Source organism: Nanorana parkeri, unplaced genomic scaffold (assembly GCF_000935625.1).
Source record: "Nanorana parkeri isolate BGI_ZX_2015 unplaced genomic scaffold, ASM93562v1 scaffold14, whole genome shotgun sequence".
In the NCBI taxonomy this organism is placed as follows: domain Eukaryota; kingdom Metazoa; phylum Chordata; class Amphibia; order Anura; family Dicroglossidae; genus Nanorana; species Nanorana parkeri.
In genome coordinates, this window is record NW_017306282.1 from 87,060 (window position 1) to 101,419 (window position 14,360).

Sequence of the window (14,360 nt, forward strand, 5' to 3'; positions counted from 1 at the left end):
TGCATTTATAAGTTGCTAATATACTAAAAAACACAAAAAAGTACCTATTTTTTCCAACACAGGTTCCCATCTGTGTGTTGTGGTTAACTGCAACACACTTGCATTTGCAAGGTACATTGGCATGCCATTTAAACAGTATGGTACTACAGTGTACCACACTATGATTAATATGTTATGGTGCATTGCAAAAAATTAAGTTAAACACTGGTTTTTACATGTTTTTTTTGTGGCAAAACTGTAAAGCGAACCAAGAATATTTCTATTATTGAAGTCAATACTATTCCTAAGGAGTTCCCTGTGTGGCCTTCTCTCTTGTTATTGGAGGGCTAGTCAGGAGAGAGTACACTTTCATACTTGACAAGGTGGGTGCTAAAAAGTGTGAGGTTCCCCTAACTGATACCAGGCCCTTCAGTGTTAAAAAATAAAATGCGTAGGGTTCCCCCAAAAGTCATACCAGGCCCTTTAGGACTGGTAGGGATTATAAGGGGGAACACCACCCCCAAAAAGTAGGGGGGGGAAACAAGACCCTTGATCTGAGCACAGGCCTGGCAGGGCAGGAAAGGGGGGGGGGCGTTCAAGCCGTGACATCATATTCACAATAGCCCATACAGTGTGATGTCATGGCTTGTTCCGCCCAGTTGTTGTCATTCAATGGCAGCCCAGCGTCCTCAGGTTATCAGTCTTCCCATAGGTCCCGGCCAAATCAAAACAACTGGGCAAAGCCAGCTGTAATGTCACGGCTGGCTCCAACCAGTTATTGTCATTCAGTGACAGCCCAGTGTCCTCAAATGACCTGAGGACGCTGGCCTTTCATTGAATGACAACAACTGGGCAGAGCCAGCTGTGACATCACAGCTGGCTCCGCCCAGTTGTTTTTATTGGTCCGGGACCTGTGGGAAGACTGAGAAGTGGCAGACAAATGTTAACAGTTGGGCAAAGCTAGCGGTGATGTCCCTGTTAGCTCCGCCCAATTGTTTATATTTTGCTGGCATCTGTCAGAATTGCATTTTGTGGTGGTAGTTCATTGCGTGCGGACAGTTTGTTGGATTTTTTCTTTTATTTCGATGAGTTGTCGTCGGCGTGGAGAATGCTGGACGTCATGATTGACCCTGTATTACGTTGTTGGATTAATTTTTGGGAATTTTTTTTTATAAAGGAATTGTAAAAAATGTTTTTGGTGTTTTTATTTTAATTAAAGGAATTTTGTCTGGTGTGTTTCTTTACATTTTTACTTTAACCGTTTAGTGAATGAGTATGAGTACAAGTACCCCTTACTCATTCACAAGGGGGGGCAGCATTTGGGTGCCCCTTTATTAAATGGGGTACCCTGATGCAAATAAGCCCCCCTGCCCACAGACCCCCACAACCAATTCCCTAGGGCTGGTGGGGGAAGAGTCTCTTGTCCCAATTGGCATGGGGACAAGGTGCTTTTCCAAGGGGGGGACCCTGGAAAAGCACCCTCCTAGTGCCAAGGGCATGTGGTCTGGTATGGTGTAGGGAAAGGGGGGCGAGCGAGCCTTTCCTGCCCTGCCAGGCCTATGTGGGGAACCCCACATTTGTTCCCCATTTTGGGGGGGGGGGGGTTCCTGCTTAAAATTCCTACTAGACCTAAAGGGTCTGGTATGACTTTTGGGGGAACCTCCTAACATTCCTACCAGACCTAAAGGGTTTAGTATCAATTGGTGAGAAACCTCACACCTTTTTTTTTCCTCTTCTGCGGACTGTAAAAAAAAAAGAGAAATTAAATTTTTTTTCTTTTGTCTTATGTCACTTTGCTGCAACGAAAATCCATCTGTAATGTAATCCATCCATCTGAATTTTTGTACATACTATCGCTAAAGGAATTTTTTTTTCCAAGTTAATGCTTAACACAGCAAATCTTCACTCGGGAAAGAAATTCAGATGCAAACCAAAATTTTCGTTTTTGGAAATTCATATTCGTTTGCATTAGTTATTTCTGTCATTTGAAAATTTGCATGTATCCTAAAGTATGAAATTCAGAAAATTTGCCCGATAAACTAATCTTTCCAAAATGAATCACACATGTCTAGTGGGTACAGTTCAGAGGAGACCTGAGTAGTGGTAGGTCTTCTCTTTGATCTCTCAGGGGAGCCTGGGAATGGGAAGTCCCCATGTAGTTGTGTTTAGGTTTACTCATCCTGGATGAGTATAACACTGTTGGCTGTACTCTCCAAGGGTTTTCCTAATTTGCCCCCCTTTACTAAGCTGAGGCAACAAAGGAGTGCTCCATATGCTTCATAGCATGAAGAGACATTTTTTCTGTTGTTGCCACTTTTCTAATACAACACTGCTAACTGAACACTGGAGTTGCAAGCACCCAATGCCTCTGCTATTGAAGAGTAAGGTTCCAGTGAAATAAACAAATTTTTTTTTCTAGTTTAATGAATGCATGAGGCCTGGAAATGATAATAAAGTAATTGTTTGTGTTTGCAACTGCTGAAACACTACTGGAGAGGTTAAGAACCTGTCTGGTATGTGGCCCAGGAAAGTGCAGTAGCCATCTAATGCTGTTTTTAGCTGAGTGCTACTGAAGAGCATCTGGGATACCCTATGAAAGATTTTGCTTTGATGTAGTGAGCCCTCTTCCTCTCTCTCTAGAGTGGCAGGGAACTTACTTTGCGCAAATACATAGATTGCCAATAGTAACCAATAGTTTTATGGAAATTTCAGTTGCTTCTTTTTTTTGGTGGCCCTCAATACTTTTGAATCACAGTCCTAAAATAAGTATGCAGCCAGCACACTTATAGTAAACCAAGGACTTCGGAACTACATAGTCATTCGTGGTCAGTGACTTAGGAAGTATAGAAGACAGTGTATCAGCATGACAGCCAGATAACTGGAGAGTTTGTTAAACACCACAGTTTAAGTCTTCCAAGAATTTGTGCTCATTATGTTTCATGCAGCACTACTAACCACACTATAAGGAGGACATAACGCACTGTTTTCAGCTTTTTAATTAGATTAGAATGTTCTGCTGCACTTAGGAGCTCTCATACGCTTTGATTTTCAGATGATTCTTGGATAGTGTCATGAGAGCACCGAGTGATCTTTCTGTAAGTGCCATTTTCGAATTACAAAGAGATAAAAGAGAAATAGAAAAGAACCATTTAGACAAGAAAAATTGTGATAAATATTATTGCAAAACAATGTAAAGGTCTACCAAATTAACTGTGACAGGCAGTACAAAAAAACAATTAAAGTAGCTTAAGGTTGGAGATCAGAAACAAATGTTAACCACTTCAGCTCTCACACTTGTATATGCCTTATGGACCACAGGAATTTTGACATTTCTGCTATGGGCTTAAAGTAATAGATGTATAAAAAAGCAATACTTTTCTATGCAATCTATAGAAAAAAGTTAAAAAAAAAGAGAAAAATGCCTATTTTTCTTCTTTGGTCAATATTAGTCTTAACTTAACTCTACTGTTACTGTAAATAAAAAGTGTAAGGCCCCCTGCACACAGCCATATTGTTTTTGCTGAGGATCCTGCTGGTAGCAAGATTCTGTATAAAAAGTTGTCTGTACTGACTGAATAGTGTGTAATCTGTGCGTGGCGCCCAGAAAACTGATTTTTTTTGCTCCATTTCAAATGTTGTTCATTTTACGCTGTTGATTTTACAGCAGCAGTGCATGCACAGAATGGCATAAGCCTTCAATCAATAAAGGCCAGGGTTATTCTGTGCATGTGCTGCCACTGCATGAATGTCTCATTTAGGGCCAACTTGTAAACAGTGTGTAACCAGAGATGGCAGAACCCGCTAATTGCACATTATTGTTCACGTTAGCCCTGAGCAATGGCAGCGGGGTCCAATACGCTGTATAAATGTAAACCTTTCCACAAACATTTACATGCATGCAGTGTAAAATACAGCTAAATGCAAAATGTTCTACTTTTGGTGTCCACAGCAAAATGCTGCAGACCAAAACAAAGCAATATAAATGGTCTCATAGGATACAGAACTGCTGCATTCAGTTCCTTATAATTTATATATCTGAACATAATAAACTTTATGTCTATGTGCATGGGGCCTAAATGTTATTCTATAAATTAACTCAATTATAATAACACCAAGGCTTTGATTTATATAACTTCCACTGAGCCATAAGTTGGGTGAATGCCATTGGCATTGCATTTCCGCCACTAGGTAGGAATTTACATTGGGTGTAAGTTTTCTAAATCAAACCTTAAAATTATGAATCTGGTGCAAAACATTGCAAAATTATTCACCAATGAAATAAGGACGTTTTCAATTTTGCACACCAAACAAAACAAATGAAAAATATTTTTTTTACATATTAATGGCTAAAAAAAAATTAAAAAAAATGGAAGGAGCAATAATAAAGTAATATTTGAAAAAAAATCAGCAGAAAAAAAAGTAAATGGGAGAAGGGAGACAGGAGTTTATTAGGACTAATTAGAGTTAACTATGGGTCAAAAAGGTGTTAAATAGGAAGAAAATGAATTGTAAAAAAGTTAATGGTAAGGTTGCATTAACTGATAGAGCCTGAACACAATGTAACAATTATGGTGTATGTTGCACACCCTTAGTCCACAACTGGTTAAAAAAGACCAAACTAAAGAACACAAGATATTTTTCCAATAGCCAAAACTTGATTGGCGTTAGGCAGGATAGGATGCCACTAACCGCATATTTACATATCATGCAGGTATGTATGTTTTTTTGTGTAATAAAGGTCTTACAAATTCAATGACTAAATGCAATATATTTCCTTGCTTTTATTTTTATTATTTTACTGTGTCACATACTGTGACAGACAACTGTGTCTATAGAGATTTGCAGTGTGTCATCCTAAAATGTGTGCCATAAACAGTGGTTCAATACGAAAGGCAGAGAAAAGACACATAGTGTATTTAGATACTGTGAGAAATCTATAAAGGAAGATATCGTAGGACAGATGTGGAAGCCTGCAGGTTTGTCTGTTGAATTATTTATTGAGTCTGTTTCCCATCAGAAAAAAATTGCCTCATATCCTGTCCCTAAGACACAACAAGGAGTGAGTGGAAATCTCTCTAAAGTGAGGGGAGATCATCTCTTAGACAGCTATCACCATAACTGGAAGATTTTACCTCTTCTCCTGTGACAGTCGCAGGTGTAAAATTTTGGATTTCCAATGAACTATCCAGCTGAAAAATGTCAGTCGTAGAGGGTAAATCAGTCGGGAAGAGACTGCAAAAAAAATCAGAGGTTCTCACTATTTCCTACTCTAGAACCTAAAACCTCTAGAAAAAAAATCCAAAAAATAATTTAGAATATATTTAATCTATTTCCTGACTTTTTACATTTATATTTTATTTGGTAACTTTAATTCCACTTTAAATAACCCACTGTTGATCTGCTCATAAGTGGTACAACAATATCCATTTTAACAAAAAAAAAATGTTTGTGCATGTGTAGCCTGGTAAGTTTGGAAGAGGTTGATGGGAACTTGTGCAGCATCAGTGTGCGAGTTGGCAGTTCAGGAAATATTACTTTGTATGGAGTGTGGAGCTACATGAGCATCATCTGGTGATACAGTAGGTGCAGTATTTTTGCATTTGACATCTTGATTCAAGTTTAAAATTCAGATGGAGTTTGGGGCATTGGGAAGTGACTTCAAATCTGTCAGAGGTTATAGCATCCCCTTACTCATCAGTATTAAAAATTACCAGTTGATACCAGTACATCTGTATCAGCTAGAAACTAAAACTTCAAAGCAGCAACTTTCTGATACTGATAACATTTTATTTTAGTTGACAGCAGTGTTTGGCTCTAAATACCACCTGGTAAAGAAAAATTATTAGTAAATGTTTTACTAACAATTACACAACAATATTAGATGCCTATATGCTCAAGCTAAGCTCTTTATATAACAACAGGTTTGATTGCTAGAATGATTTTGCAGGAAGTTGTTATTGGAACAAATTGTTGCTCCCCTGGTTCTTGAAATGTCTTGTGCAATGTGGAGAGACAGTTAATCTCCATGTTCTACATCATCTGAGTTGCAGTCAAGCTGATAACAGGAAATAATATCTCTGGTAATTAATGATGTTTCCACTTGAACAAATTCTTAAGTGAACAAGTTAATATGTAAAAGGTTTATGCTCGGGAGGACCTACATGGCAACAGTCCAGGATGGAGCTCAAAAGCCTCCTCTTTTGATCAAGGAATCAGATATTTGCTTCATTTGCTTGAGGATCTCCACTTGTGTTAGTTTCTCTGCTTTCTAATCTTTGCTTTTACTTTGCAACTCTTCTCTTCTAAATAAACGTTCAAACCTTTCACTGTGGCCAGAGGCTCATTTTTTCTGTTTGCTCTGAAAACTCAATGGAACTATCCAATAATAAGTAAGTCACTGCCTGATTCTTTTACTTACCGGTATATGTGTAAATTTCAGCTTATACTATATTGCACTGAAAACAAGATTTTGGTTGTAAGGAGACAGAAGAAAACATGAAAAAGCCCAGGACTCCAACTGCTGACTGCATAGAAGATCACATATAAATATGCATGTGCAATATTTCATATTTGCTAAAAATAAATATTTTAAAACTTGTATTATGTAGTCCCAACCACAACAAATAAAGAAAGACAAATACTACACATTTCTTTTAGACAATCACAATGAATTGCCACAAACAATCATGTATCAAAATCCTCATCAGTTAGTTCATACATTTAGTTTTATTTTTAGTCACTTCAATATAAGCCCCAATAAAAACTCAAGCAGTATCAAATGTCAACTATTCTGTGTTGTTCCTTCAAATGAATATCATAACTGATTGGAAGTTATATAGTTATATAAATATATTTTACCAATTTTATCCAAATCATAAGTCAGTTATTGTTGAGGGGGGAGAGAGAGAGTGAGTGTGTGTGTGTGTGAGAGAGAGAGAGAGGGAGAGAGAGAGAGAGAGAAAGAGAGAGAGAGAGAGAGAGAGAAATAGGTCATTTAAAGCATTAGAGATGGTCAAGGAACCCACAGTGGGTAAGGTGAAGGTGGGCAGTTAGCACTTGATGCCACATGTTATGCTATTTTCTCTAATAATAGCCAAGTACAGTATAAATAAAAAAAATGTCTTGCAGGGCTATCTTTAAAGTGGTTCGCTATAGCACTACTCATCTTGACCTTTCTTTGATCAATCTCCTTAAATGGGAGTCTGGAGAGCGGTGGTATCACTGCAAATGTATCTAGCAGTCTGGCAAGTTTTCTCCACAATGCTGTATATCATCTCTATTGCAGGGTGCAAGCATACACTAAGCTAGGACTCTCTGTATGAACTTCAGTTTTTATGTTGTTTCTAATATACCATCACAATGTCATGTTTTAGTAACAAGGTGGTCAGGGTATCCTCCTCCTCCTTCTGGATATCATTTAAGAGAACATGGTCATTGCCTCCTACTGCTGCTGGTGTCCACAATGCATCCAGCTTGTATTAAAAGAAATGCTGGAAAGGGAGGAACAGGCACAAGAAAACCAGGTCAGGTATGCTCAGTCAGCCTCACCTATACTACTATACTATACATAGTCCTCCTTCTCACGCCTCCCGTTGTTGCCAGTCAGCTGTCAATGAGTGTATTGGCAATAAACAAACTTAAACACCAATTATCTGCTGGTCAACCACCTAAATGCTCACTTGTCAGGATGCTGGGGCAACATTTCCTGCCATACCAGTTGGGTTTTTCAAGTTCATTTGTCAATTTATGGCATGTGTTTAGACCAAATGTGGGATGCTGACTGAGCCATCACTACTGGTAGCTTCATGTCATCTACCAATATTTATTTTTAATGATTGAATGGTTGAACATCAAAAAAGTGATGAAAAAGGCAAAGGATTTGGTGCAATTAAAGGAACACATTTGGCAAATGAGCTTCATAGACAAACCTACAAAACATATCACAGGTGCAGACTGGGTAATCTGCAAGCAGAGAAGATTTTCTAAGATTTAAACACCTCTACCAACCAAACACCTCTACCACCAACAAAAATTAAGCAAAAGATCTAGCGTGCACTCAATTTACGGAATATGTTGATTTAAACTTCTCAAACCTACATACCACTTTCTAACAAGTTAATTATGAATAATACAAAAAAGAAAGGGTCAGCTTGTACGTATTAAGAAGCAAATATATAAAAAAAATTTAGAACCAATTATGTTTAAATTTCAATAGAATAAATCCCAGTCCATCCTTATTCCAAAACAAGCATAACTGTGCAGAAAACAACAGAGCAGGGAACTCTTTACAATGAAAAGTACAAAAGACCAGGAGGCACACCCACCTAGTCCAATCAAAATGATTTATTTATAGTAAAACAGATAACAGTAATGCACTCCTCTAAAGCTAACATAATGCAGTAGGTTTAGGATGTTCACTTTGCAAATAAAATTGAACTTTGCAGGGGAAGTTTCCCTTAGCTTATTGAATGTGCTGAAACTTTCACTTTGCAAAGAATACCCAATCCTGTGCAAGCATATGCTTACATGTGATTGGGTGATAAAGTCAGCAGAGCTTCACCTAATTCACTAAACTAAAAGGAAACTCCCCCTGCAAAGTGCAAATTACCTTGCAAAGTGCACAGTCTATTTGCCTTCAGTAAATCAGCCCTACTGTATCTGCAGCCATGACAGAGAGTACCAGGTCAAAAAACTGGCCAGCTTGCCAGTGAAGGACCCAGGTAGATGGACAGAGTTTCAGTGCTGTCATTGTTTATGTCACTCACACTTGCTAAGCTGAATTAGAAGCTCCTTACCAATGGACTCTCCATAATGTCCGCCAATACCAAGCTTTATTGAGAGTTTCTATGAGTGCATTACTGTAACTGGCTTTACTACACAGAAAATAAATAGTTTCTTTGGCACTAGGTCAGTGCACTTTTTATTCTAATGTCTAAAAGAAAGAATGCTCTCCTTCAAAGGAAATGTGGCAAGCCAAGAATGCTACACTATGTAACTGTTTCATGGACATCTATAAACACTTGTGTTTATTTGGTGTGGGAAGTGATCAACAAATAGCAAGGGCAAAAGGAAGCAGTCCCAAAAAACAGTCCACTTTTTTAAAGTAGTCTCTCTCCAGCCCAACCAACCCCCCGACACACACACACACACACACACACACACATACAAATGTATCCTAAAACATTAAAAATATACATTATTTTATTTATACAGGCAACTATATACTGTATATACAGTATATAATACAATATACAGTATATATAGTCTGTTCTCTGTGAATTATCTTCCTTTCAAGGAATCAAGAGAAAAATCTGCACTCATGGAGTAATAACATAAATCCTTGTTCCAATTATTGAAACATTGTCACATGTGATTCCGCTCCCTCCCCCTACACAGTAGGACAGCAGCACCTTTTTTTGTTTATATGTATTGTTTATTCAAATTGTATTTTTGTCCTGCTGCCTGCGATTTTTGCTATATGGATTAGACACTATTTTAGAATGTTTCTAGTGAACTTACGTTTTTGAATTCTGGAGGGGCTTGACATCACTATGTCATCATAGGGGTCTTACTTTTGTGTTTTTGGTGTGTTGTGCACTATAGACAGTAGGTATATATACTATGCCATTTGTGTCACTATGTCACTATGCTGCGTGGCCCTGAAATGTGTTGGAAATGCAACAGCATATATATAATCTCATTACTTGTGTAATTATGTCTTTTGAGCTGTAGATGGTGCTGTAGTGTAATGTTAGTCTCATGCTTGCTTATCTATGATATGGACAGGACGTTCTCTCTGCATGCTGTATAATGCTGTATTCACATGGAATGTCCTTCTAAGCAAGTAAAACTTAATTCAGCATTCCTCAAGATCTCAGTGCCTCATCTAAACACATAACCAACAGATTATGAGCCCAGGCACTAAACAGAACACTGAAAGTCAACAAGAATGTATACAGTGCCATGAGGCTGTTTGTCCCAATAGGGACAACATTTACAGAACTTCGAGCAACAAACAGAACACAGCAAGTCATCCAAGTTACTGAAAGATGGCAAGCTGTTCAGATATGAATTTTGCAATTGCAAAGTTCAACAATAGCAATTACCAGCTATGGAAGTTCAGGCTTGAAATGCTGTCAAGCAAAGACGACTTGTAGCAAGTACTGAGTATCAGACAGACTCAGACAGACAGACTCAGTAATGGTCCCATGGAGGAATGGGACAATAAATATAGGCAAGCAAAAGCAATTATAAGTCTGCTAGTGGATGACGACCAGCTCATCCACATAAGAAAAGAAAATACTACTGGACTGCTAGAATGAGGCCAGGAAATGCGTGAACATGTGGTGGCATTACTGCCATGCAACCTTCCAGATTCATAGAGTGCTCTTATTAATGATCTAGAAACCAGACCTGAGCAGTAACTAACAGTAGAATACACCAAAGGAAAATAAATCGATGAATATGACAGAACGAAATATACACGAACAAAGAAAATGAGAAAGCCCTTAAGGTGCATGAGAGCGCAAAGCAAAACAATGAAAGCAGAGCGTGTTTTCGCTGTAAAAAGACTGGTCACCTGAAAATAGACTGATTAATCTGGAAAGCCGAGCAGCAAAAGCAAGAGGCACCCACAAGAGAAAGAGCTAAGGCAGCTAGAAAGGCAACTAAGGGAACATCATGGAGAGCTACCTTTAAAGTAACTCAAAACAGTATACCATGCGGATGGTGTATTGACTCAGGATGCAACAAGTCACATGACTAGTGATAAGACCTTTTTCACAGTAATTGATTTCAATGCAAAGGACAAAGTTTACCTAGCAAATGTGAAAAGTATTAATGCAGAATGTAACGGTCAAGAGTTCTTGAACTGCATCGCACTGTCATGGGACAAGCAGAGTATCCTCGTGAAAAATATACTGCATGTCCCAGACCTAGTAGAAAGCCTTCTATCAATGAAAACCCTTTCTAATAACAGTCTCAAGGTTCAATTCTGAGGTGGGGAATGTACAATCCGAAACAATAAGCAAATCCTTGCAAAAGAAAAATTGGATGAACAGATATAAAGACTCATCACCGCAATCGAACAAATCAATACAGCCATTCATAATACACACAACAAATGTATAAACCTATGGGACAGACAACTGGGGTACCAAAACCTAGAAGCCATAAAATACATTATAAAGATATAACCATACTGCCCTGCCAAATGCTCATGACATGCAAATGCTGTATGGAATCAAAGGCCACACATACCCCACTTCCACAGGCCACCCAAAGAAAAACCACCCATCCCATGGAGCTCATACACAGCGACATATGCGGACCCATGAAAACTCCCACATCAGGCGGGAACAGATATCTACTGACTTTCATCGATGATTATTCCAGGTACTCAACAGCTTATCTGATGAAGCATAAGAATGAAACATCAGAAAAACTGCAAGAGTTTGTAGCCATGTCCAGCAACAAATTCCAATGGAAACCAGGAAATATATGCACCAACAATGGAGGGGAATACATCAGTAAGGAAGTGGAATCATACCTGAAGAAACACGGTATAGTACACCAGACCACCACACCATACACTCCTGAACAAAATGGTGTAGCAGAATGGAAAAATTGCACTCTTATAGAAATGGCCAGATGCATTCTGTCAGATGCCAACCTACCTAAGAAGTACTGGGGAGAAGCAGTCATGACTGCAACATACCTACAGAACAGACTACCAGCAAAAGCCGTTGAAAGCACCCCATTTGAAATGTGGCACGGATCGAACTCTAGCCTAGGGCACATTAGCGTTTTTGGATGTAAAGCTTACGCCTATATTCCCAACGAGAAGTGATCCAAGTTAGAGAACACAGCCTTAGAAGGTATTCTGAAGGGTTATAGTGAACAAAGTAACCGATATAGAAACCTCCGCCCAAAGACTGACAAAGTGACAATAAGCTGCAGCGTTTATTTAGATGAGAACCCATCACCGGAAACAATGATCCCGGGAACTTATGTAGTGAATTTGCCCAGTGAACCAGCAAAGGAAGCTGAGCAAAGTGAAGCCGCATAGAAATTAGAACAAGAGGTGGAACTTACATTGGAGAAGTCAAGTTCCATGTTAAATTCTACTGAACAACATGAAATTAGAAGAGCCACTCGGTCAACAAAGGGAATACCACCCTGCAAGCTGTCATATACTGTTAAGACACATAGCATACTCGAACCAACATCGTGGGAAAAAATAGAAAAGGTTGGACTAGCTAAAAGAAACCAATGGTTGCATCTCAACTGGAGCTGAATATATACCCTGTTTCCCCGAAAATAAGACCTACCCCAAAAGTAAGACCTAGCACTATTTTTCAAGATTCCTCTAATATAAGACCTACCCCGAAAATAAGACCTAGTTTGGTGGTAGTATGTGAGGGGGAACTTGAAGAGCAGGAGAGATGCTATCAGCCTGCAGGGACATACTGTATTAAGGGGATGACAGGGGACTCCCTCCGGCCAGCACAGTGACAGGGAGCTCCAGTACCATACTTCACTCACTACTGTCCCCCTGAAGGCACTGCTTAATGTAATGGTACTGTACTGTATTGTGTACCGGTAAATGGTACCATACTTTACTGCGCTGTCCACTGTCTGATGTCCCCACTGCTGCATCGCTAGTACCACTGTCCCTGATGGCAAAGCATGCCAGCGCTGTAGAAAGCAAGGCTGCGGCGGCGGAGGGAGCAGAGCCGCATTAGTAGAAACTTCCTCTATAGCGCCAGTTACTGTGACAGGCGGAGTGATGCCACATAACTTTTGGATTGTTGTACATAGCAGCAGCACACGCTTGTCAAGAAGCAATATGGATTCGCCAGCTTTTAATGGACATGGGCGTAGACATGTCAAACCCCATCCCAATCTTTAAACATAACCAGGAATGTATAAAGCTGACATAATCAGAAAGAGTCAACCCTAGAACCAAGCACATCGATGTGAAGTATCATCTGCTTAGGGACACTCAAGAGCAAGCTATTATCAACATGCAATATTGCTCATCAGAAGAAATTACTGCGGATGCACTCAGCAAGCCATTGCTAAAGGATCGTCATATATCAACGCATATGCTGTTGAGAAGGGGTGTTGGAAATGCAACAGCATATATATAATTGTATTACTTGTGTAATTATGTATTTTGAGCTGTAGATGGCACTGTAGTGCAATGTTAGTCTCTATGCTTGCTTATCTATGATATATACAGAAGGTTCTCTCTGTATGCTGTAGACATGTGCAGCGGCTAAAAATTCGTTTAGTTTCGATTTTCGTTTTTGGAATTCGGATCTCATATGTGTTTCGTTTTGGGAATCGGATTCAAATTCGGATCCGATTCGGAATTTGTGTCGGATTCGGAATTCGGATTCGGAATTTGGACGAATTCCCGAAAATTGAACTTGAGGTGGGGTAGCAGAATTGGCACATTTGTCATTTCTGGTTGCTGTGCTCTAGTCTTTACTATTAAAGGGACATTCAAATCCTTTTCATAATTTATTTTTATCCGTTTAAATGTTAACAGTGCACACACCGGATTTGGACGAAATTCGTTCCAAATCCGAAATTTCAGATTCGGATGCTTTCAGATGATTTCGGATATGTTATATTTGGAAATTCGGATGCTCCGCATCTACGAATTTCCGAAATTTTGTCCGAATTTCGATTACGAACGAAACAAATTGCACATGTCTAGTATGCTGTATAATGCTGTATTCACATGTAATATCCTTCTAAGCAAGTGAAACTTAATTCAGCATTCCCTAAGATCTCAGTGCTTCATCTAGACACATAACCAACAAAATATTGGTTTTTATGACATAGTGTGTTACAATATTTCAATAAACAGAACAAGGATTTATGTTATTACTCCATGTGTGCTGGTAATTTTCTTTTTAATTAGGGCTGCGGAAATTAACGATTAATCCCTCGATTAATCGTTAATTTTTTTGATCGATCAAAATTATTTTGATCGATCAAAGTAACAACTGGCAGAATACTGAAAAAAAGTCTGCAGATAGCAAAGAAGCTTTTGCTTCCTGTGCTATCTGCCATAATTTCAGGGGGGTGCTCTCTCCCAGCCCTCCTAACCCCCCCCCCCTTCGCGGATGGGGGGGAGAGGGCACCTCCCTGAAATGAGAGGGACACCTCCCTGAAATTGCTTATTTCAGTTTGGGATCCCTGGCATTGGCCTATACACATACAGTACAGCAATTAAGTAATAAAATGAACTAGGATCCCACTAATCCAGCACGTTATTATTCTGAGTTGCCCCACTCAAGTGGTGGCCATATTGAGTGGGGCACGTGAGATTAATAACTTGCTGGATTAGTGTGATCCTAGTTCATTTT